At 44.4% G+C, this 25,995-nt stretch overlaps 1 protein-coding gene across 1 annotated transcript in view; it reads right to left on the reverse strand.

Annotated features, from left to right (window-relative positions):
* Positions 1–25,748, reverse strand: part of TENM4 (teneurin transmembrane protein 4) — a 523,302-nt gene extending 497,554 nt beyond the window's left edge. The window contains exon 1 of the mRNA XM_073335791.1: positions 25,664–25,748. The gene's annotated coding sequence lies outside the window, so the exon portion shown is untranslated. The remainder of the gene's footprint in view (positions 1–25,663) is intronic.
* Positions 25,749–25,995: the final 247 nt, after the last annotated feature.

Raw genomic sequence — 25,995 nt, forward strand, 5'->3', positions numbered from 1 at the left:
AGATCCTGCTCATCCCACTCCCGAAATTCCTGTCTTGAATGCCAAATCTGCATATCGCCCCTGCAATATTCAAGGCAATACTGTGCAGTCTTTGGATGAAGGCTCAAAAGAGCTGTCGTCTAGCTTCAGTAACTGCTCCATTTCCCTGCCCCTCCCTTGTTCCAAGCTCTGGCTGAGCACTGAGGACGGCTGTTCAGATCCCATCAGTTCCAAGCTGGTAAGCTGAAGGAAGCAGAAATAGGAATTCTGACCTACTCATTTATATTTTCTGCATCTTCAGTGCTTCAGCTAAATAAATGGCCCACCCTCCATGCTAGGAAACAGGAGGGTGTGACCAAAAATAAAGACTAGTTTAAGGTTATACATTTCTATATTGCTTTTTAAATTGGGGTTGTTTTATTAGCCTGATTCAGGGGACAACGGTAGTCATTTGGGCAGGGACTATTGGAAGCTGGGGTACATCACTTCACTGAAGGGGAGGCAGATCTGTCACCAAGTTCAACTGCACCCAGAAAAAATTACTTCTTATGGTCCATGGATTTCTGTTTCAGTGTGTCGTCCCTCCCCCCCGCCTCGCTCTCTCTCTCTCTCAACTTGGCTTCAAGTTTAATCAGATCCTACTATGATCATCCTGGGTTTAACACTCCACAATGCTAATACTCTTAAGAGCCAGAATCACATGTAAATCCACAACTCACAAATCTACAGCTATTGATTATTTTCTATTGCCATTTTTGATCAAAAATATCGAACATGTGGCATAGAAAAGTAGCCAGATTCCATATCCCAATATCTATTTATTTTAAGGTGACTTCAACTTGCCTTACCATCTTTATCATTAAACAGAGACAAAAAGTCAATATCCAGCACACATCTCCCAATCGACCACAAATAAAATACCCCTTCATCCCATCCACATTGGGGGAAGCCTGGGAAAACGGACATTGCAGTGTGCTCTGCTGAGCTGGGGGTGAAGTGACCTCTTGAGCAGATGACTTTTCACTGGAAACTAGGTGACAATAGGAATACATAAAACAAAACGGTTTAAAAATTAGGCTTACCTCATACGAAGCTTCACAATGGTTTGGTGAATCACCCTCCCTACAACCAGTCTAGCACAACAAGGGAATGGTAGCTATGCAACTGCGATGATAAATAATAGTCTGCCTTCTTTTTCACTGCAATGCTTTTAGTCACCCACATTTATAACATGCCATTTCCTGAAGTATGCATGTTTACTGGCTCCCTGGAAAAGTCTGATAAGGACAATGATTGGTAGTGGCCTAGGTTCCAAGTGGCTTGCGCTCTAACTTGCTTTCCCAAGGAACTCTGATTTGCATTTGCAAGCTCAGTTAGAGCACAGAGCTGTGCCTTGCTTAACAGTTCATTTTCTAAGCTCTCCTTCAGCAACTTGGCAGCACACTTGAATGGAATGCAAAGTCATGCTCTTGTGTCTGCCCTTCGGCTTCAGACTTCATTATTTACTTTACACTCTTCTACCTGAATGCATCAGAAAGGGCTTTTTTAAAGACTCTTCCCCGCCCTGCCCCCCACTACCCCCTTTTAGCAGGAGCCTGCTGTGTTGCAGCGTTACTCTAATTTAAACTGCAGGAAGGCATACTCAATGGTATTGCCAGGTGCTGGCTGGAAGGGTCTTCTCATTTCAGAGTTCTGAGAAGAGCTGAAAGGAAACTCCAAATCTTTGTGTCCCCTCCCCCTTTTCACCATTGCAGTCCTTTAATTGCAGACTGGGCTTCGCTCAAAGTTCTTCCGAAGGCTTTTTAGCCAATTTCAGAATTGCTTTCAGTTAGGGTGGCTGAATGGGTGCCCCCACATCATATACAAAAGATCATACAACTTTGCAAATGGTCAACACAACGAAGGCAAGAAGAGGCTTTGTTGTGCTTTAAAAGCTTTGCTGCAGAACTGCAAGCACAGCCCGTTCCATATAATTTTTTCAGGTTAAGAAATAGTCCAAGCAACCACTCCATTTGTGGCTAACGAGGAAAAGGAGATATACTGTTCCGGAACCAGGTTGTTATGACTTGGCTGTGGCATTTTCTACCAAAAGCAATCAACAGAAAACCAGCCCAAACTTAGGTCAGAGCTGCCCCACTTTGTAAAGCTGGCCTAAGAGCTGTAACAAAAATCATGGTGGTATCACACTCCATTGACAATGCCATCACATCAGCGGCAAGGCCCAGAAACAACCTCGTCATATGGTCATTTGTCACAAACAAATTTGGAGCAATCTACCATATGCAATTTATAGCCGGGGCTATACAGTAGCTGTTCCCACGAGACAACAACTGTTTACATTTTGTACACATAATTGGGTCTGGTTCAGTAACATTTTTCACGGGTGTGTTATTATAATTATTAAAATTATTAAGCTATGAGTATGGGCTGAACTAGAGTCAAGCAAAATATATGCCCGTAAAAATGGCCTTATCTGTCTAAGTGCCAATAGGGTTTTTCAGTGTATGCATTTTAAAGAGATTTTACCCAAACTCTTCTTTATATATAATCATTTTTAACGAAGTGGTAACTTGAATTTACTGTAGTGTATTAGACAATAACAGATAGGATAATACAGTCCAGATTTTCAAACTCACTTCTGCAACTGTCCTTTCTGTAGATGTGCAATAAGCAGCAGTGTTTCTGCATGCAAATCCCACCTTGGAAATGCATACAAGGACCAAGAAGTGCACACACATTGGGTTAGTACAAATGTGGTTGCATACAGGTTTGAACATCTGAGTCTGCATTCTTTCCCTGGACTGGCTGCAGTAAGATGGTCATCAGAAAGGGATGGAGAGCTAGTTATTAGAAGTTAGAATTTTGTGGTTCTATTTCCAGGTCTGTCACTGACTCAGTGGACCATTTTAGGCAAACCGCATAGTTCTCCATCTGTGAAACAAGGGTGATGTGTGGTTGAAAAGAGTTTCTTTGTAAAGCTCTGTGAAAACTTTGAGCAAGAAGCGGTGGTTCAGTGGCAACTATTGATCATCAAGGGATGAGCGTACTGCCTCCACAAATTTCCTGGCCCTTGCTCTCATGGAGCCTGAGAATACAAGACAATGAATGCTCTCAACACCCAATGATTTAAATAGGTGAGGCAGGTTAGCAATTTACAGCATCAGGTCACTTAGGAAAGAGCAGACTCTGCATGGCAAAGCAGAACAAAGCTATAAACCTAGCTTCCCAATTGCATTTGACTTAAAACTATTTATTTATTTAGAAGATACGTAACTCAAGAAAAAGTGACATGGGGAGCCTATGAATCTGACACAATGATACTAATGAACCTTAAATCAAACAACAGATATATCAGCTCAATGTTGTAAAATACTGAGCACCTCTTGGGAACTGCTGAATTCCTCTAGCTCCCAATGACTTTGACGAGACTTGAGAGCACTCAACAAACTCTCAGGAGTTACGCAAAATCGTGAAACATCAGGCACTATTTGATTAAGGAGATAAAACTGAAACTCTGCAATATGTTCAAAAATCCCATGTATTCTGACCATACTTTACCGTGGGACACGCACACAGCTTCCAGTGACTACAAACCCAGGTTTGATTTCCCATTGATTTTCCTGGGAGCATCCAAGGTTAGAATCACACCCCAAGTTTGCAGATGGGTCTGTCTTTTTTCTTTTTTTTGTTTAGTGTCATTTTAATTATCTTCCAAGAAGGGGTGGCAAAGTTCTCCCTGGGTTTGAACTATAACTTTCAGTATGTATCAATATGGTTCTCTTTAAGAATGTTATCTCAGTGATGACCTTATCCCTTCAGTGTTTGGGGGAAAGGGGCCTTTATCTTTCTAATGCCCTTAAATTGTGTAACTTGCTATGATTAATGCTCATGTTATCCACAGTTTACATATAGCTTTTGAATCAGTCAGCATGCAACACTCATTAAGAAATTTCCACGTTAATTTTAAATGATTTTCCATCACATTAATCAGGGGGTTAAATTCCTGAGGCACTAGCTATGCTACTCCACGGTATCTGTTGTACTAGTGTAAGAGTGTGTTTAGTACTGTGGACTGGAAATCAAATTCTAGGGTTATATTCCTAACAAATTGCACTAAATTATTTTGCAACCTTGGGCAAGTCACTTAACTTCTACATGCCTCATGTTAGCCATCTATAAAATGGGTGGAGTTGTATTTATCTTCCTCATGGTGCTAATTAGTAAAATGCGGACAAATCATAGGATGGAAGAAACATACTATACACATAGCATGCAACACATTACTATGAGGGTGTTGTCGTGTTAGGGGTAATGAGCATCATGGTCCCGATGATGCATGTGCCTTACTTCTTGGTCTGTTCTTGCTGACAGTGGTAGCCTCCCTAGGGAAGCGTATAACCTCATATGTGTGAGGGAAGACTGCCCCCCATCCTCCCTCTCTCTCTCACACATGCAATTGCTGACAAGTGGAAAGAATCTAGTTTAAGAACAAAACAATCATTTTTCAAATATTCGGTTTTAATGCCAGTAGAGGATAAAGCTTCTCACCTGCTAATGTGCAGCAGAGTTGCTAATCTCTGGTGCCACAGAGGCACTGAGAACACATCCTTCAATGATGCACAGCCGGGTAAAGCACATGCACGGTATAACTAATGCCAGTGCTATGAGTTGTAAACCTAGTCCTATCATAACTAGAGTTATTCCCTTATTGTTATTATTTTGAGTCATTATGGAAGCTTCTCTGTGTTGCCTCTTCATATTAGGCAGGGTCTTCAAGATGAACTCAGCACCTTAGTAGGGCAACTGGAATAGAGATTTTGTTTTATTTTTAATGAAAACTACAAATCCAGCTTTTATGAGCAGCAAGAGACAGGTGGAAAGTAATCCTGATGGATGACTCCAATGAGCGGAGACTGGGCCCCAATATCTATGTTGCTGATAAAAAAAATGGAATAAGAGGTTCCAGAGCCTCTGATCATAAGTCACTTATTGGGGATGGAGGTGTGTGTGTTTTTTGATTTTCCAATCTAAGTTCTAAATATCCATTTGTTCTTGGAATCAACAAAACAACTTGCACAAACTTTGTAGACTGTTTGTAAGGGAGTGCTTCCACAGGCTGCAATTTCCCTCCCAAATTCATTTGTTTGCACCACAAACTACTGATAAGCCTGCAAAATTAGAGAGACAAGGTGGGTTAGGTAATGTATTTTATTGGACCAACTTCTGTGGGTGAGAGACAAACTTTCAAGCCACACACACCTCAAAACCCCATCTCTCTCACCAACGGAAGTTGGTCCAATAAAAGATACTACCTCACCCACCTGGTCTCTCTACTATCCTAGGACTGTCACAGCTACAACTTCACTGCATACAAGCCTCCAAACTACCACTTTCAGCTTCAGCATCAAGCAGCACCTCAAAGGGACCTGAGATCTGTTGCATTCCCACAGCCTCCGCTGACTTCTGTTAAAACTGTGGGGGCTGAGATCTCCTGAAAAATCACGTTTTTGTGTTCTTGTGGTCAATGGAGAGGGGTAGGAGCCAGGCACTCTTGAGTGCTAGGCCTTACTCTGCTACTTACTCATGGCATAATTTTCAATCTTGGGTGCCTACAGCTAAGTGCGATTAGGGGATTGAACAGGGGACCTGCAGAGCTTAGAGAATGGGTGTCTCTATAGCTTCAGGTAAAGAGCCAAGCTCTGCAGAAGGGTGGTAACAGACTCACAACCTCTGCATGTTGGGGACATGTAATATACACTGACCAATGGGTTACACTGTCATAGGCCTCTCAACAGCGATGTAGTTGTCTAACTCTAGGCACCCAAACTGAAAATTAGCCAAACTTCTTTATCTCTGTTTCCCTCTCTGTAAAGTGGGCCTAATTCTGCTTTTCACCCTTTCAGGGGCACTGTTAAGATAAATTCATTAGTTATTTTAACATGCTTTGGGATTCCGAGGCATACCAAAGTAACACTGTAGGGAACTTGGGCAGAACTATTAAAGGCATTAGGCAGTAAATGTCTGGATTAGGATGCTAGGAAAGGAATGTGATGCAGAAAATATCAATGAGCCTAAGACACCTCCATTTGTTTGTGGAATAGGAAGGAATTTCATACATTCATAGATTCCAAGGCCCGAAGGGACAATTGTGATCTGCTCTGACCTCCTACATAACACTGGCCAGAGAACTTCCCCCAGAATAATTCCTACAGCATATCTTCTAGAAAACCATCCAGTATTGATTTAAAAAATTGTCAGCGATGAAAGGTTTGGATGAATTTAAGGGGATGGTGAAGCCAGAAGGCATTTTGAATGAGTCATAAAATCCAGGTCTTGACCATGTGATTATTAAATTCCCAAGGAACATTTAACAAGAATAAGTATGTTTGGCTAACCCCTGGAGGCTTACTTATACCACAGTTCATTAGATTCATGTACATTCTGCCCTATCTAAACTTTCAACTAGATATGTTATTCTTCATTTAGTGTGGGTGGCCAAAGTAATAATACTCCGTATTCCACCCCAGGTGTGGTTACATTTTCAGTGCTGGATGCAGTGATGTGTGGACAGATACATATGAGCACATATACATCCAATCTGTATAGCACCTGGGGTCTGATGAGAGAATACAGATCTGGATGGATGTTTTTGGTTTCTAAAGTAAATGCTCTACAAAGCCAATTTTAGCCCAGAACAACATAAAAAACTGGTGATCGGACTAACCTCGAAAGATGCAAAGGTTCTCATTTCAGACAAGCACCCCGAAATCTGGAAGCACATCCAAACCTTGTCCAGGCTAACCCAGTCTGGAAAAAGTAATTTGAAAATTTCATGGGAACAAGTCCTTGTCATACAGTTACGGTATTGAGTCTGATCAGACATCAATCATCAAAGAGCAAGGTTGGTCTTGCAGTTAAGGCATTAGACAGGGGGCTTGTGAGATCTGAATTTAATTCCTGGCTTTGCCATCCCTGTGTGACACTGGACAAATCACTTTGGCCCAGAACCTCAAAGGTATTTAGGCACCTATCTCATAGAATCATAGACTATCAGGGATGGAAGGGACCTCAGGAGGTCATCTAGTCCAACCCCCTGCTCAAAGCAGGACCAATCCCCAATTAAATCATCCCAGCCAGGGCTTTGTCACGCCTGACCTTAACAACTTCTAAGGAAGGAGATTCCACCACCTCCCTAGGTAACGCATTCCAGTGTTTCACCACCCTCCTAGTGAAAAAGTTTTTCCTAATATCCAACCTAAACCTCCCCCACTGCAACTTGAGACCATTACTCCTTGTTCTGTCATCAGCTACCACTGAGAACAGTCTAGATTCATCCTCTTTGGAACCACCTCTCAGGTAGATGAATGCAGCTATCAAATCCCCCCTCATTCTTTTCTTCCGCAGACTAAACAATCCCAGTTCCCTCAGCCTCTCCTCATCAGTCATGTGTTCCAGTCCCCTAATCATTTTTGTTGCCCTCCGCTGGATGCTTTCCAACTTTTCCACATCCTTCTTGTAGTGTGGGGCCCAAAACTGAACACAGTACTCCAGATGAGGCCTCACCAATGTTGAATAGAGGGGAATGATCACGTCCCTTGATCTAGGTCCCTCTGTATCATATCCCTACCCTCCAGCGTATCTACCACTCCTCCCAGTTTAGTGTCATCTGCAAACTTGCTGAGGGTGCAATCCACGCCATCCTCCAGATCATTAATAAAAATATGGAACAAAACCGGCCCCAGGACCAACCCTTGGGGCACTCCACTTGATATCAGCTACCACCTATACATGGAGCCATTGATCATTACCCGTTGAGCCTGACAATCTAGCCAGCTTTTTATCCACCTTATAGTCTCCTATTGCTCTGTTGAGGATCTAGGCCTTTATTTCTTTGTGCCTATTTTCCCCATCTCTAAATTAGAGATTCTTCCCATTTCCTGTATGGCTTGTCTATTTAGTCTATAAAATCTGTGGGACAGGGAGTGTCTTTCACAATGTGCATGTACAGCGCTGAGCATAATAGGGCCCTGATCTGAACTGGTGCCACTGTAATGAAAATACTAAATAGTTATACAGTCAAAGCTGTGCTATCCAGCCCTTTACCAACCAGAAAGCTCTATAAACCGGCATTTCTGATCTTCATTGAAAGTCTGGTTTCTAGTCCGATTGGCGTGGGGCCAGCAGCCTCCCTACCTGGCTCCGTATGTCTCCCTGGAAGCAGCGACATGTCTGTGCTGCTCCTAGAAATGGCCACAAGGGGTTTGGAGTGCGGGAGTGGGGTGCAGGGCATGGACTCTGGGAGGGAGTTTAGGTGCAGGAGGGGGCTCGGGGCAGAGGGTTGGGGTGTGGGAGGGGTTTTAGGGTGCTAGATCCGGGCAGCACTCACCTCGGGTGGCTCCCTGCGAGTGGCAACATGTCCCTGCTGCTCCTAGGCAGAGGAGCAGATAGGCAGGTCTGTGCACTGCTCCCTCCCTGCCCTGTACCCTGGCTCTGTAGCTCCCATTGGCTGGGAATCATGGCCAATGGGAGCTGCAGGGGTGGCATCTGCGGGCAGAGGCAGTGCGCAGAGCTGTCTAGCCGCGCCTCCACCTAGGAGCAGCAGGGACATATCGCTGCTTGCAAGGAGCTGCCCAAGGTGAGCATCCCCCAGATCCAGCGCCCCGAAACCCCTCCCGTCCTCCCATCCCCCTGCCCCAAGCCCCCTTCCACAACCAATGTATGTCCCAATTAGTTAACCAGAATTTTTGACTTACTGGCATCCCCCCCATTCCTCCAACATACCAGATAACACAGTTTTTCTGTAGTGACCTGAAATACCTACAAGAGAAAACACTGTGGTGCTTCTGCTTCTGGTCCCTGGAAGCAAAGAAACAGGGGGAGGGGAAGCTAACCAAACATTTGCCGATCTCTACAAAGATTTAGTTCAAGTTTTCAACCAAAGTTTCAGAGGGCTATTTTCTTCAACCAGTTTCCATACCTTACAAAATTGCCTCAAAAATCTCTCCTCTCTCCGCACCTATGTAACTTCAAAATTGCCATGGACCAGAGCCAGATATGACAACACTGTTTCCCACACTGTATGTTTAATTGAAAACAGGAGTTTATCAGTGAAATGCTGACACAGCCTTGAGTATATGGATGTGAATGAGTAAGTATAATTACTGAAGCGTTCTTTTTCTTATCAAGGAGTCTCCACTACAGCCCCCACTGACAAATCTAGGATCCAGGGCAAGACCCATTAAGCATCCAAGCAAATGTTTACATGAGGGGGGACAATGGGGTTTCACTCCTTTTAAGCTGATCAGTACATTCCAGTCTGTAAAATATGTTGGTGCTGAACAGTACCGTTTCCATTGTGTGTCTCTTTCAACATCACCAAACCACAGGCCATGAAGAGAAAGAACATCTGACTTGGAATATATTGCAGGGTTCACACCAAATCAATCTGAGCCGTGAATCCACGTCAGTGGCAAAAGATCACCTGTTAGATGGAGACTGATTCATGCCAGCATATCTATTGTAGATAAATTAATAACCAGCTCATGTAGTAGGTCTAAGAATCCCATCTCGAGAAAAGAAAACATTTGGATTATCTATCAGAGCCTAATTTGTCAAATTGGCAACTGTCCATTGGAAATGTTTCACAGGGCGGAGAAGCCAATTGCCAGATTTGCTCAAGGTAGCCTTGATTCCAAGCAGAGCAGTGTTTGTATCTCAGGGGATTGAAGAGGGCTCCTTGTGTGATGTCCCTACAACAAAGGCCACATTTGTTGAAGAGAAAGGAGTTGGTGGGGGAGAGGCAAGAGGCTGGATTACCTTTTGTTATATGTGACAGCTGAAAAAATCCCGGTGAATAATTACCCTCAAAACCAACAAACAGGGAGAAAGAAAAAAATGCAAAGAATAAAAAAAAAAAAACCCACCTCGATCCCTTTAAAATAAAATAAATAGAAGAGACCCAGGGGGAGAGAGAAGTTAATTTGGCTTTCCTTTCTGCTCTGCGGTGAGTGCACACATGTGGAAGTCTCCTGCTTTTGCTTCATCCTTACACTTTCCAGGCTTAGCCCATTCAGCGGCAAATCCTATGCAAAATGCCGACAGGGAGGCAGCAGCAGCAAAAGGCACCCTCAACTGAAGGCCCCCATTGTTTTAGTCACAAAAGAGTGATTCCTGGTAAGCAGCAGTTGTCATCTGCTTTGCATATTCTTTATTTCTCTCTTAATTGGCATTATGCTGGAAACTTATCTGGAAGGCCATGGGAACTAAAAGGCAGGCTCCCCCCATTGAACAAGCAGAGCCCAATTAAAGCACAATTATCTCCCTTTTTGCCGTTAGTAGCCATGTCTGACAGAAAGGCACAGAAAGGAGAAGTGTTATTAGTCTATAGGGCCCCGCTACCTTTTCTTATGAAAATTCGTGTAAAGAACATAAAGAAAATGAAGGCAACACAAGTGGCCCAGCTAAAGTGGATTGTTTTTTAAATGTGTGACCTGGCTCTCCAGACGACACTCCAAATATCTCCTCTCGCTAGGGAGTAACTAAGCTTAGCCTCAAACCCAGGCTGAAGAAAATAATTGGGGGACCTGAGGTGGGCAGGGATGAAGAGGGAAAAATACTGATGTGTCTGTAACCAGAAGAAGTTCAGTCTACCTCAAGAAACCACAGATCAGATGAGACAATTCTCCTAAGGGTCCCACGGTGCCTAGATATTACAGTGACATGAAAACTTCCTAAGGGTCCAGGCCAAGGTTTTGAAGACCTGGTGCTCAGAGTTTGCCTCTTAAATCCATATTTTGGCAGCAAAATCTACATGTCCTGATGGAGCAGGTCCTCAAAGAATCAATCCTGAAGCACTTGCATGAGAGGAAAGTGATCAGGAACAGCCAGCATGGATTCACCAAGGGAAGGTCATGCCTGACTAATCTAATCGCCTTTTATGATGAGATTACTGGTTCTGTGGATGAAGGGAAAGCAGTGGATGTATTGTTTCTTGACTTTAGCAAAGCTTTTGACACGGTCTCCCATAGTATTCTTGTCAGCAAGTTAAGGAAGTATGGGCTGGATGAATGCACTATAAGGTGGGTAGAAAGCTGGCTAAATTGTCGGGCTCAACGGGTAGTGATCAATGGCTCCATGTCTAGTTGGCAGCCGGTATCAAGTGGAGTGCCCCAAGGGTCGGTCCTGGGGCCGGTTTTATTCAATATCTTCATAAATGATCTGGAGGATGGTGTGGATTGCACTCTCAGCAAATTTGCGGATGATACTAAACTGGGAGGAGTGGTAGATACGCTGGAGGGGAGGGATAGGATACAGAAGGACCTAGACCAATTGGAAGATTGGGCCAAAAGGAATCTGATGAGGTTCAATAAGGATAAGTGCAGGGTCCTGCACTTAGGACGGAAGAACCCAATGCACAGCTACAGACTAGGGACCGAATGGCTAGGCAGCAGTTCTGCGGAAAAGGACCTAGGGGTGACAGTGGACGAGAAGCTGGATATGAGTCAGCAGTGTGCCCTTGTTGCCAAGAAGGCCAATGGCATTTTGGGATGTATAAGTAGGGGCATAGCGAGCAGATCGAGGGACGTGATCGTTCCCCTCTATTCGACATTGGTGAGGCCTCATCTGGAGTACTGTGTCCAGTTTTGGGCCCCACACTTCAAGAAGGATGTGGATAAATTGGAGAGAGTCCAGCGAAGGGCAACAAAAATGATTAGGGGACTGGAACACATGAGTTATGAGGAGAGGCTGAGGGATCTGGGATTGTTTAGCCTGCAGAAGAGAAGAATGAGGGGGGATTTGATAGCTGCTTTCAACTACCTGAAAGGGGGTTCCAAAGAGGATGGCTCTAGACTGTTCTCAATGGTAGCAGATGACAGAACGAGGAGTAATGGTCTCAAGTTGCAGTGGGGGAGGTTTAGATTGGATATTAGGAAAAACTTTTTCACTAAGAGGGTGGTGAAACACTGGAATGCGTTACCTAGGGAGGTGGTAGAATCTCCTTCCTTAGAGGTTTTTAAGGTCAGGCTTGACAAAGCCCTGGCTGGGATGATTTAACTGGGAATTGGTCCTGCTTTGAGCAGGGGGTTGGACTAGATGACCTTCTGGGGTCCCTTCCAACCCTGATATTCTATGATTCTATGATTCTATGATTTTCAAAGGGGTGGAACAGCCGCAGCTGCCATGGATAGAACTGGGATTTGTGGGTGTTTGGCACTTCTGAAAATCAGCCTGTACGTTAAAGGTGTCTAAACATGGCCCAAATCTTTGAACTGTCCTTACTCAGGGAAAATTTCCAATGAGGCCATTTAGGGCGCAGTTGTGAGCCCTGCTAAGTCCCTGTGATAGGGCAGTAAAGAGAGATAAAGAGACCCAGAAAAGCTGCCTGCATTGCCAGAGACTTTGTGGGTGGGAAAGTAGCTGCTATCAGGCTAGCTGTCCCCCTCCCATGCAGGTGGATGGAACCTTTGCCCAGCCTCTTTCCAAATCTGCTGGCCTACACACCAGAGCTGCACCAGGGCAGGAAAAAAGCTAAATCAGCAAATAGGCTTGGGTAGATTACATCCCCTCCTGGAGCCATGGGGAATCAGGAACCCAACCAGGACTCTGAGAATCACAATCCGTTTTCTACTCTGCCAATTGCCGCTTTGGGAGTTTTGTTGCAGTAAGGACTGAGAGCTACCTAAGGGCTTCAGGATTTGACCCATAGTCACAGAGAGAGCAGGAACTTTAAACGTCTATCTTCGTACCAGAATCTATCACAAAAATCATACAAGTGCCTGACGAACACCAGACTCACCCTAACTCTAGCTCTTTTATGTGACCATATCTCAGACTAGCTCTCACAGCTACCATTTCTCAGATATTTCCAGTACCTCCTCCCTTTCTCAACTACTACGCTGTCGTAGTATGTTTCTGCCAGGCTAGTACTTGACCACCCAGCACTGGCTCCCCATTAAGTCTAAGTCGAAGTGGACCTTCTACACCCAAGGATAGTTCCAATTAGGTCAGAGGTCACAGTATTTTAGTTGAGTTCTTTTAAAAAAGAGAACTTTACTGTGTGTCTTACAGATTCTGTCTCCAGTTATGCACACAGAGAGCTAATACAGACTTCAAAGAGAGATCTACATGCCTTCCGCATCAGACGGTAGGGAGCCAGCCCAAAGTTAGCAAACATTTGCTCTCCCACTCATCATTGCTCATCAGCAGCCCCCAAGACTGTGCATGTGGCAGGAAGCACTTATGAATCTTATCACTTCTACAAGTCCAGTAATCACAAAGCAATATCTGTCCCACCTAAATCCTCTGTTGTCTTCTCCCAGGAGGTAATCGCAGGCATTGAAAAATGGGTGAGAAAACAAACCTTTCCTCTGTTCTTGGGGTATTTTGTTGCTTCATCCCTATGTCTTATGGGCACAACTGAGCTGTATTTTAGTGAAGGAAAACCCAGCACATCCAACCAGACTGCAGAATAGTCTCCTTATAAATTCCATATCCATGGAAAATTGAAGGTGCACCAGAACAGTAGTTCTGAATGTTAAAATTCTTAATATATTCAATTATACACTCATTGCATGGGCCTTATTAATTCAGTTAGTTTCTAAATCAAGATGCCTAACTATAGCTTTTGTAATTAGTAAATATTCTTTATCCTAGTCAAGACAAACCCACTGGAGGATGGGGCTTTGGGGGAGTGGGTTGCTGAAGGGAAAACCCATCCAATAGCTCTGGGAAGGAGGGTGAATATACTGCAGTGAGCGAGTATCTCATGTCTCAACTTGCTGCTTTTTCAGTGGCCCATCCCTACCGCCCCCCCCCCCGGCCTGTCTGAGCTAAATGTGCCAGCTTTGCCTGTGGACGGGTTCTAAGATGCTCTTAGCTCTTCAGCATCCCTGATGTGGATTCCCTTTTGTCCCCGCTCCCACGCCTGCAAGGCTGGCTACTGTCACTGAAGAAAGTTACTGTTGGGGCTTAACAATGATACTGTTGCACATATAATCTCTGCTTCTGCCACAGCACAACAGTGGGTCACAATGAATGAGAGGCACAAGAGACTGTCATCTCTACAGTTGCCAGCTGGAATCCATCACAGATGCTGGCTGCTGCTGGAACAATAAAAGCCCCTGTGTGATGATGGGAATAAGCAGGATAATTGTCAGTGGGGAAAACACCCCCACCCCCACCAACTGGTTTATTCCCAAATGCTGGGAGCTCCCGACTGTGGGTTAAATGTGATGACACACCAGAAAATTGGTTAATCAAGGAGTTTCAAACAGGGAGGAGGAGTGTGGAAATTATTTAAATGTATTTAAATGTGAAAACACACAATTTCATCTGTGTACAGTTGTAGCGTTTGCCAACAGGTTAAAATTACAAGAGCTGCTTGCCAAGTAACTAGGGGAAATGAGCCGATTTCCGATTCCTCGTTGCAATGCTGAAACCCACAGGAAGACAGACTTCAGCATACATGGTGAGGTAGACAAACAGAAGGTCAGACTGGAGGATCTAACGGTCCTCTCTGGCCGCACACGCTATGAAATGTTAAAGTCAAGCATAGGGAATGGGTATTTGTTGAGGCTTTGCTTTAGTTGCTATATGCCTTTGACATTAGAAAATGTCAAGTCGTTAAAAGATAAAAATAAAGGTAAAAAAGGTAAAATAAGTCTTGATACTTTATTTTCAAATGTTTATGGACAGTCTCTGACTAACCCAATGACCTGTATGTAAAGGAAGATCCAAAGAGTCTTTCCCCTCATTGTTTCCCCATCCTAAGTATAATTTCTGTACCTATACTCTAAGAGCAAGCACACCCCACCTGTATACCCACAAACCCAATGAGGCGAAGCCCCACCTGGAACTCCACTTGGGGTACTGCAACTCTGCATTACTCAAACACGGGCCTGTGCATAATCTGTACACAATATGAGCCTTATGTACTAAGTAGCTGTGGCAATAGGCAGAATTTATCACCTCTGAGTATAAAGCTACTTCCAAGACTGCCAGCATTCTACTATCCTCAGTGAGACTGAAAGGAAAACAAACTTTCTAGGAAGTAGAAATGTCTCCTAAACATCTAGCTTCACCTTTCACTGAGCGATGAGAAAGTGGTGAGTTTCTTGCTTGAGATTCAAAAACTGGAATAACAAAGGCTTTTAATGCATTTTCACCTTGCACTGGAAGATGTAAAGGTCTAGACTTACTCCAAAAGAATTTGAGTTCTGACAATGCAGATTATAGTCCTCACTCAGGTTTCAGAGTAGCAGCCGTGTTAGTCTGTATCCGCAAAAAGAAAAGGAGGACTTGTGGCACCTTAGAGACTAACAAATTTATTTGAGCATAAGCTTTCATGATTGCTAAGGTGCCACAAGTCCTCCTTTTCTTTTTGTTCTAACTCAGCGGTTCTCAAAATTCATTGCACTGCGCCCCCTTCTGACAACAAAAATTACTGCATGACCCTGGGAGAGGGAGGACTGAATGAAGCCTGAGCCCACCCAAGCCCCTCCACCCCAGGCGGGGGGCCAAAGCCTGAGCCCCACTGCCTTGGGCAGTGGGGCTTCGGCTTCAGCTGCAGCCCCGGGTGGTGGGCTCCAGTTTGGATTTGGCCCCAGGCCCCAGCAAGACTAACACCAGCCCTGATGACCCCATTAAAACAGGGTCACGACTGTCTTTGGGGTCCTGACCCACAGTTTGAGAATCGCTTTATGGTGGTGGGCAAACTTCACTTCAGTTCAGATCAGTACTTATCAAGCCTTGAGAATCTGCAGAATGGGGCTGCAGATCTCACGGTGATGTCTAGCATATCCCGCTTCTAATTAGGCTCCCTCATGTTCCTTGGCTTTTTGGGGTCTGTCTGGAACTAGGAAGTACTGCAATGTGAGATTATTATTAATTTCTTTAAAACCTATCCATCTTTTTTTTAAGTTTGGGTTAAATTTGAGTTCAGTGTGGCTCTTTCTGTAGCTGAATCAGACTGTCCATCCCTACCAATTCGACAAAAATATTATAACAATGGACCTGGTTTTTCTCTGACACCAGGAGTGGCAGAGCCTACCCAAAAGTGGGGGGCCAGGGGCCCCTGGCCCTAAAGTGGCCTCACCCCTACCTCTCCTCTTCCCCCCAAGGCCCTGCCCCCGGCCAAGCAGGAAGCCCCAGCAGGGTGAGGGGCCCCCAAGAGCAGCCCCCGGCCTGTGTCCCGGCCCTCAGGGCTCCTGACCAGGCCAGGTGGAGGGTCCGTGGCTCCCCACAGCTCCCCATAAGAACAGCCATACTAGGTCAGACCAAAGGTTCATCTAGCCCCATATCCTGTCTTCCGACAATGGCCAATGCCAGGTGCCCCCGAGGGAATGAACAGAACAGGTAATCATCAAATGATCCATCCCCTGTCGCCCATCTCTGCTCATCCTGACTAATAGCCACTGATGGACCTATTCTCCATGCATTCATCTAGCTCTTTTTTGAATCCGGTTATAGTCTTGGCCTTCACAACATCCTCTGGCAAAGAGTTCCACAGGTTGACTGCGCTGTGTGAAGAAATATTTCCTTTTGTTTGTTTTAAACCTGCTGCCTATTAATTTCATTTGTTTGGTGACCCCTAGTTCTTGTGATATGAGAAGGAGTAAATAACACTTCCTGATTTACTTTCTTCACACCAGTCATGATTTTTATAGACCAGTTTTAAAACAAGGTAACACCACTGCATTCAGTGGTGTTATTCTCCATTTACACCCGTGCAAGTGCAATTCTCACTATGTCTGTTATCCATTAAATATAACATCCCTCTGGGCCCCAACCCAGCAAAGAATTTAAGCAGGTGAGTGGTTCCACAGACCTTAATGTGCAATTGACCTTAGCTGATTTAGGGTTAGCCTCCTGGTTCCAACCTTTTTTTTAAATCATCATTTGATTTATTATTTATTTGTCTTGTTGTACCACTTAGGAGTCTCATTCATGGACCATGACCCTATTGCGCTGGGCGCTGTGCACACACAGAAGAAACAGACAGTCACTGACTCAAAAAGGTCACAATCTAAGTACAGGACAAGATGAAACAGATGGATACAGACAAAGAGAGGCAGGAGTATAAGGAAACAATAAGACAATATTGGTCAGCAAGATAGACTGTGGTCTCATTTAATCCTATGCTTAACTCTAAGCATGCGAGTAATCCCAATTAAATCATCAGAAGTACTCACATGCTTAAATTTAAACACGTGCTTAAGTGTTTTGTTAGACTGTGGCCAAGAAGGCCCATCCTAAAGCAGGTAGCGACAGATTTTACATCTTACCTTCATTACGTTTGAATATTGATCCTCTGCATTTAAAATGAACACCTCTATTATCCCCCCGAAATTGCCCTGTATTTCCAACTATTTTACCAAATAATATTGAGTGAGGACATGCTCCTTAACACAGGCAAGAAAACACATAGAAAGTACATGCCCCCAACAGCCTAGTCTAGAACAGAGTCACGTACACATTAAAAATTATCATTAATATTAAATCAAAAAGCCCAATCTCCTTTGTACTGAAACATTTTAGGCTCTCATTGGTCACCGATGCTCACCTGCCCCAAAGCATATTCCCCCCCCACACCATCAGTCAACATCTAATTAGAGCTCAAAATTAAATCAAGTCTCGCCTGTGACAGATAAGAACATTTGAAATGCTCCATCATGACCAGGATGTGTTTGCCTTGACACAGACAGGCAAAAGCAAAAAGGGATCAAAATCTTTCCTGGTTGCACACACATCGCTCCTGCTGAGACCCATAATGAAGTCAGCGATCCACTCCAAGACTGCCTATTACAAGCCAGGACTTGCACAGTCCCTTTGGGGGTGGCACAAGGCATCAGGGGCTGCATTAGTCAATCAGAAGTAGAGAACGAGAAAGAACTACTGGTTCTCAGTCTGCATTTAGAAACATAAACAAACATTATCTTTGGCTACGTTACAATGGAGTTCAGACTTGACTCTGCCCTGTGAGCATGCTACAACGCTGACAGGAGTTACACATGGGTATCCCGTGGAAAACAGCTACAGCTACACAATACTGAATATGAGAGCAAGAAAGGGAATGGGGAAGGGGTACAACAGCTGTGTCTCTATCTATTTACAGTGTGCTCATCACCCTGGTATCTGGTGACTACTAGCCATCACTACAATGCCAGCTTCACTTTCTAGTGTGGGCCACTATCAGGTCTCTTAAAGGTATAGCCCACCAGTAAAGATTTTTTGGCTAAAGCAAAGGACAGGAGTACAGAAAACGGAATTATAGTGTCGGTTCTGTTACAGGCTTCACGTGTGACCTTGGGCACCTGTGCCACAGTATCATCATTTGTGAAATTGGGATAGTAATGTTTCCCTATTTCACCAAGGTGTTTGTGAGGCTTAACTTATGAATGTTCACCAAACATTCTGAGATCCTCAGAGGGAAAGTGATATGGAAGTGTAGGGTATTATTAAGCCTAATGGGAGGCAAGGTAAATGTTACTCTGAAGTGAAGGTTCCACTTGGACACTGCCAGTGCATTTATTAACACGGTTTAATGAGGAAAGTCTATTACCTACGCTCTAAGATGCAGTTCTTTCTTTTTCTACACAGTGTAACCACTGGATCTTTGCCCCAGCCTCACTGTCATATCAGTTATTGCAGGGTGTGAAATCACATACTTTCCCTGTCATAACAGGAGAGATGAAAACTTATATTAAAAGAGGCTTACCACAAAGTGGTAAAAGAAAAACAAAATCTGATGTGTCCAGGAGATAGCACTGAAATTTACTTAGAAACCTGAACAGCAAGGAAGTGATTGACCAACAACATACAAATAAAACTTTTTTCTCTCCTTTTTTCCTTCTGGTTTTTATACTGTTTTATCAAATTATCAGTTACATCATTCCCATCATTTTGTCAATTTCTTCAAGGGGATGGAAAGGAATATGGAGACTGATCTAGTTGACAGCAAAAAGAGGGAGAGAGAGAGAGAGACCTTAGTAGTCAAGAAGACAAGCTTATTTCAGTCTTCGCTGAATAGTCTTGAGCCAAACAGCAGGAGTTATTGTGGCGAAATGATGGCCAAGACCTTCACAGAAAGAAGCACTATTAATTAACGCTTAACTAACACTGGCTGACATACTGACTATAAAAAATAGAACATTTTTTTAACACTATCTCTTCAAACGTTGGATCAAGGCAAGGTGCCTGGGAAGAGAACACAGTTTTCTATTCTTGTTTATATTGCTGTAACGGCTGAAGGAGATCAGGACCCGAATGTGCTAGTGGCCATACAAACATATCCTATCCCAAAGAGCTTACAATGTAAAAAGACAATGACAAGTGGATGAGACAAACAAAGGTGGGAACCAGGTGGGGGGTGTGTGTGGGAAGATGGAGAACAAAAGTGATAAGGCGTAAAAAATTCCTAGCCAGCCAGTAGCGGTTTCTTAATTTATTTTAGCAAGACAAAGGCGAATGAAGCTAAAAGAACTTACTTAAATCTAACGTCAGTACCACAAAACCAAATAAATCTAGTTGTCACCAGATGAGAGCAAAATTCTCTTAAAACAGGTAGCTATAAACAGAATAAATACTCGTTGCTTCCAATGACAGTAAAATATTACCCAAGAAGGAAATCCATTCCAAAGATTGTGGCATGATATGTGGTGGAAAGGCTAAGAGCAATGTCCAACACTTTCAAAGGTAAGCGCCTAACTTATAAGCAGCAAAGTCCATATTTTGGATCCTTAATAAAAGTGGCCTGATTTTCAGAGGTGTACAACAACGCCGGCTGACATCCACAGGAGCACATCGAAAAATCAGGCTACTTCCATTTAGTTCCTTAACCTTCGACGCCCAAGTGTGAACATTTTGGCCAAAATGCACCATGGAGGGAACCCTATTTACCCAAAGACATTTGTCTTTTTACTACAGTTGTCCCTGGAGACAACTTCTATTCGTTTTACTGTTGCGGCAGAGTACCTTCTTCCCTTCACTGGGCTCAGCATTTCTCCCTTGGGTGGTGAAGGCCTGGAGTAAATCGGTCTGACTGCAGAAGGTTTTTCACTCTGGTTTTATTTGTCCTAGTTATATGGTGGGCCTCAGGGTAGGCCCAAGAAGTTCTCTCAAGCAAAACAAACCAACCCCAAACTCACAATGCAAACAGAAATACTTTCTCCCTGACCCTTCTCCAGGATGTTACTCTACTACACTGGCTCCTAGTTGCTAGTCCATCCCCAAGCAGCTGTTAACTTAGTTTCTTTCCCTATAGGGAGAGCACACAGCCTTCCACCTAGGGGAAGCCTTTCCTTGCTGCTGCTTGTATCTCATCTTTCCCCTCCTCTGTTTCACCAGAAGAGGGGTTTTTAAAGGTCAAAGGCAGCCCTTAACTGGCCTCAGGCATCTCTAGTTAACCTGAGGTAACCCTTTCACAGCTTACAGGGAATAAGGCGTTCGGCATTCTAGGGCTCTTTGACTGTTTCAGAACAAATGTACCACACTTATATCTCTGTCAGGACTGACTTTGTCACACTATCCTTTCACGTTTTTATGTGCTAAAGTCTTGACAACTATAAAGACCCAGTGAAGAAAGATTTCCTCCCACCATCTCTTTGTTGGCTAGCAGAATGGACTCGTCAGTACCTCTTGCCTTTGGCTCGTGTTGAGAGAGGCATCCTCTTGGGATGGTGATATTTGGAAGAAGCAAGCAGAGAGCTAGGAAGCAAGTCTCCCTAGCCAGAAGGACTGGAGGGGCAGTTGGCTCCACTCCCCAGCAGGAGATAATGTGGGGAGATGTCTGCAGTTTCCCTTGTGGGAGACTTCAGGAAGCCAGCCAGCCCCATGGGAGATCATTGATCAGACTTTGCCTGCGACTCATCAGTGTGTGCTACAAGGTGTGATGGGATGTGTACCCCACACGGGCCTTCAAGGGGCTGCAAGGCCAATTAATGTTGTCTGGCTATACCTGGAGAGAGATCCAGACTTAACTGATCATGTAGCCCAGCAGGGCAGGAGCAGGCTGGTTAACATCAAGTTAAGAAGTTGAGAGTAGAGGGGGCTGCAGGGAGAGTCTACAGTCTCTCTCTGGGGGACAGAAGAGATAGGAAGCAGTCCAGGGAGGCAGCAAAGTATCTGAGGGAGCAGACCTTGGCTGCCAGCAACAGGGTCCCTGGGCTGGAACCCAGAGTAGAGGGTGGGCCAGGGTTCCTGTATCAGCCACCAAGGAAGAGAGGCGGGGGAAGCCCCTGAGGGAAGAGGTGTGTAACCCCCTTGGGGTTCACAGAACATAGACCTTTAAATCTTTTTCCGGGGGGAGGGGGCAGTGCTGATTGTTCCAGAAGGAGGAGGTGCTGTTGGGGAAGGAGGGGGAGCAGAAAGAGAGGGGAGAGCAAGAGGGTGTGTTTCTAGTCGGGACAGAAGAGCTTCAGCAAGCAGGCCCTCACAGAATGAAGCAACCAAGAACCTGCCTGAAGCCTGGGAAGGACAGAGCAAAGGATCGGAGCTACTCCAGAACAGGACCCAGGAGAAGCACTGTGCCAGGGAGGAATCACCTGAGAATAACAGACTGGAGTTGGACCTAGTATCACTGCTGCCCAGAGCTGCATGGGGCTCTGAGTATTGGGGCTGGTGACTCTGCATTGGGAAAAAGGAGGAAGGTTGTAGGTAGCTAAGTGGGGAGGTGGTCGCTCTGTGTGGCTTTGCAGAGAGCAGCAGAAGAGGGCACCGGAGAGGTTTGTTGAGGAAAGTGTACTGGTGCTGAAGACGACCAGGACCACCCAAGACTCATCAACAGACTGGAACTCTGCCCAGGACTCCTGGACTCATTGCTTGGTGTCTGCCCTTTCAGACTGTGGTACCAGTGGGCCTGTGAGGCCTTGTGTTGAATGCAACCCTGTTTCACCGCTCCCCCCATATTTCCCCCTGTTGTTTTTCCCCTCTCATCCCTCTGTGAATAAATATTTCCCTTTCCTATATTCATTGTACTCTTCTGGGTGGTGGGTGTGTGGGGGGGTGCGTGTTCACTCTGTGGCGGGGTTAGAACAGGTACCCATGGGCTGGAAAGGACTTTCCCTGCTGCATTCCTGCGTGCACCTTCTCTTGGCCAGAGCTGCCTGCAGAGCAGATTCCATCTTGGCCACGAGGATGCTAAAGTTACAAGTGTAAGGCCCACGGAGCCCAGAGACAGACAGAAGACCTGCCGTAAGATCACTGGACTATAGCTGGGTTGGACTCTCAGTTACCCTGGAAGAGGTGGGCTAAAGTGTGACCTGGGCGAAGAGAGACCACTGTAGCAATGGAGCAACATTGGCTGGAGCATCATAGGGGCAGACAGCCGCGACACCACATCTGGGCACAAAGAGGTGGTCCTGTGGTGAGTGAACCTATTTATAGAGGACAACAGCACAACTTGAAGGACCTAATCCTGCTTCCAGTGAAGACAGCGGCAGTTTTATCACTAACCACAGCACATGCAAAATTAGGGCCTAGCCTAGCACTGGTCATTTAATCAAAGTTTTACTAATTGGTTACCAGCATTAATGGATCAGTAAATAAATATGTGGTTAGATATAGTGGGTGGCTAGCATCTCTCTCTGTTCTGCTTGAAACATTCAGATTATATTTAAAAATAGGAATTTGTCAACAGTACAACCCACTCTGAGGAAGTGCCCTGAGGACGGAAGAATCCCATGCACCGCTACAGACCAGGGACCGAATGGCTAGGCAGCAGTTCTGCAGAAAAGGACCTAGGGGTTACAGTGGACAAGAAGCTGGATATTAGTTAACAGTATGCCCTTGTTACCAAAAAGGCCAACGGTATTTTGGGATGTATAAGTAGGGGCATTGCCAGCAGATCGATGGACGCGATCGTTCCCCTCTATTCGACACTGGTGAGGCCTCATCTGGAGTACTGTGTCCAGGTTTGGGCCCCACACTACAAGAAGGATGTGGAAAAATTGGAAAACGTCCAGCGGAGGGCAACAAAAATGATTAGGGGACTGGAACACATGACTGATGAGGAGAGGCTGAGGGAACTGGGATTGTCGTCTGCGGAAGAGAAGAATGAGGGGGGATTTGATAGTTGCTTTCAACTACCTGAAAGGGGGTTCCAAAGAGGATGAATCTAGACTGTTCTCAGTGGTAGCTGATGACAGAACAAGGAGTAATGGTCTCAAGTTGCAGTGGGGGAGGTTTAGGTTGGATATTAGGAAAAACTTTTTCACTAGGAGGGTGGTGAAACACTGGAATGCGTTACCTAGGGAGGTGGTGGAATCTCCTTCCTTAGAAGTTGTTAAGGTCAGGCGTGACAAAGCCCTGGCTGGGATGATTTAGTTGGGGATTGGTCCTTCTTTGAGCAGGGGGTTGGACTAAATGACCTCCTGAGGTCCCTTCCAACGCTGATATTCTATGATTCTATGATTTACACAGTGCTTGCAAACACAGCTTATGTAATGTTCCCTGCCCAAAAGAACTTAGGAAATGTTAACTTAAAGCTTGCATGGTTTTTAAAGATTTTTCCCCCATTCAGTTTTCTATAGTCTGCTGCCTGGTTACGCTGTTACATTTTCTGCATCATGGATAGAAACTAAAACTCCTTGTTTTTCTGATAATTGTTACCTCTCCATTTAGATCCTTCAGGGACATTGGCTTTCTGTAACCGAACTGCACTTCTAAGAGGCAGGAGATACCTGGCTTCAACTCTTCCTAGCCAATGGGCTTCCCCATAATCTATGACCCATCATGTTTTATAATTCATTTCAGTGGACTAGACACGCGAATATATATATATAGGAGACAGCCTCTGAGTGCCGAATTAATTCATTGTGATCAGTGTTATTACAGAGGGAAACAAATGAATTCCTTATACCAGAAAGTGATGCTTCCCCAAAGAATGAATAAATAATAAACAATCCTGACCGTAATCTGCCAGTGTAAGTGATCAGTTCTGTGAGACAGCCGCCTGTTATTTATGTTCAATAGCTATACTGCGCTGGTGATTAAAACACGGGTGTTCGCTCATCGTTCCCATTATATCTTTAAGTCAATGTAACTCTGCATCAGTTTCATTTGAACGTCACTTTATATTACAACCACCCCCTACACCCCATACTTGTATTTTTTTATTTATAGGTATTTTGGTCTCCCCATTTATCGGTCCAACAGAGACTCTGCAGATTTAGGTGATTGTTTATTTATAATTTGTATTATAGAAGCACCTAGAGGCCTTAACCAAGATCAGAATCCTACTGTGTTAGATGCTGTACATATACATAGCGAGAGACAGTTCCTGCTGTAAAGGTCTTACCACCTAAATAGACAAAACTGAGAAACAGTGAAAGGAAGTATTATAATCCTCACTTGAGGCACAGAGACACTGATTGACTTGCCCAGGTAGAAACTTAGTAACAGGGTCAAGAACTAAACCCAGCTCTCCTGAGTCCCACTTTAGGGTCTCAATTCCAAGACCATCCTTCTTCTCAAAGGATCCTTCTCTCATCAGACGGACTCACAGAAAGTATGTTAAGTACTTCAGAGCTCCTCCTCCCCAATGATGTCTGGTACCCTGTGAAGGTCAAAGGAACTAGTATCGCTGAGAGTGTGGTTTCCAAAGACACAAGATATGAAACAGTCTAGTGTGGCCAACTCATTCACTTATATTTAGCTAGCACTGACAAATCTGACTTTAATAGCTGTCAAGGGGACTGGATGGCACAAGGCATTAACGTGGTACAGAGCCTTACACCTCTAAGTTATGGGGTCTTATCTGGATAAGGCCAGCAGCCTCCTCAAGTTGTTACCATTGTTGGTTAAATGTGTGGGTGCCTTCAGTATAATTCTAACTGGAATTGTGTCATATGCCATGACCAGAACTAGCACCTTTGCGGACAGTCTAAGGGGAGAGGCCTTTCATGATTATTTAGATTTTGAGGTATTTGGGTTAGGGACTGTCTTTGCATTTTGCTTGTGTACAGCGCCTAGCACGACAGGGCCCCCATCCCAATTCAAAGTGTTTCCAAACTGTAAATAATGGGGAGAGAGTGAGCGAGCGTGCCTGCCTGGCCCCATGGAAGTCAATTGGAATTTTCCCTGATTCAATGGCCCAGGATTTTTCCCATAGAGTCCAAGGACTGCAGAGGCATGGAGAGCGAAGTACTCCATTTATACAGCCTGGCATTTGTACAGTTGGAAGCACACTGACAGCGCATGAGGAGGAACAAGATGACCTAACGGCCCAATCCTGCAACCTACTGAGCATTTCCTGTGAGATGCTGAACACCAGGCGACATGGAGGACTTGATAGACTTAGAGTTTAGAAACAGGATTGGGCCCAAATCTAAAGACTTTACTTAATTTTTACTTCCTATTTACTCAGCCAAAATTCCATTCAAGTCAGTGGCATTTTTGCCTGAGAAAGGACTGACTCTGAAGAAGGGCTTCTGGATTTGACCCATTCACTACAAAGCTTATAAAATAGTGTTCCTCTTTTCATCAGTTTATAGACGGATCCAAGAGAAAATAACAAAACTGCTCATGTTTCCCCCTTTTCTGATCAGAGGCATTTGTTAACCCTAACCCTATCACCAGAAAATGAGAAACATTACAATTAAATAGCATTATTTGCTTTTAAACAGTCACACACTGTAATAATCCACCTCCTCCCCCAAAATAAATGAATAACACTCACTTTTTAATTTACCTTTTTGAAGTATCTAGGAATAACCCATCAAATACTCCTTGAAGAATGCAATTTTAACCTGGACATGTGTTAAACTCAGTCTACCTGTTGAAACATGTACACAGAAAAAGAAATTGGTCATTAAAAAAAATAATCTTAATCCTATACAAACCAAGAATTAGAAATAGCTACTTATGAGCCACCTGGGTCACATAATTCCAGTCTCCTTTGCTCACACAACTGCTTGATATGAACACTGCTGCTGGGATTACACTAGATTGAATGTTTTTGTTAAAAAGTAAATAACGTGATTGTCAGGTACACAACATGAAGTCCATTGTTCCCCGGCAGTT

This window comes from Lepidochelys kempii, chromosome 1 (genome assembly GCF_965140265.1).
Source record: "Lepidochelys kempii isolate rLepKem1 chromosome 1, rLepKem1.hap2, whole genome shotgun sequence".
Taxonomy (NCBI): Eukaryota; Metazoa; Chordata; order Testudines; family Cheloniidae; genus Lepidochelys; species Lepidochelys kempii.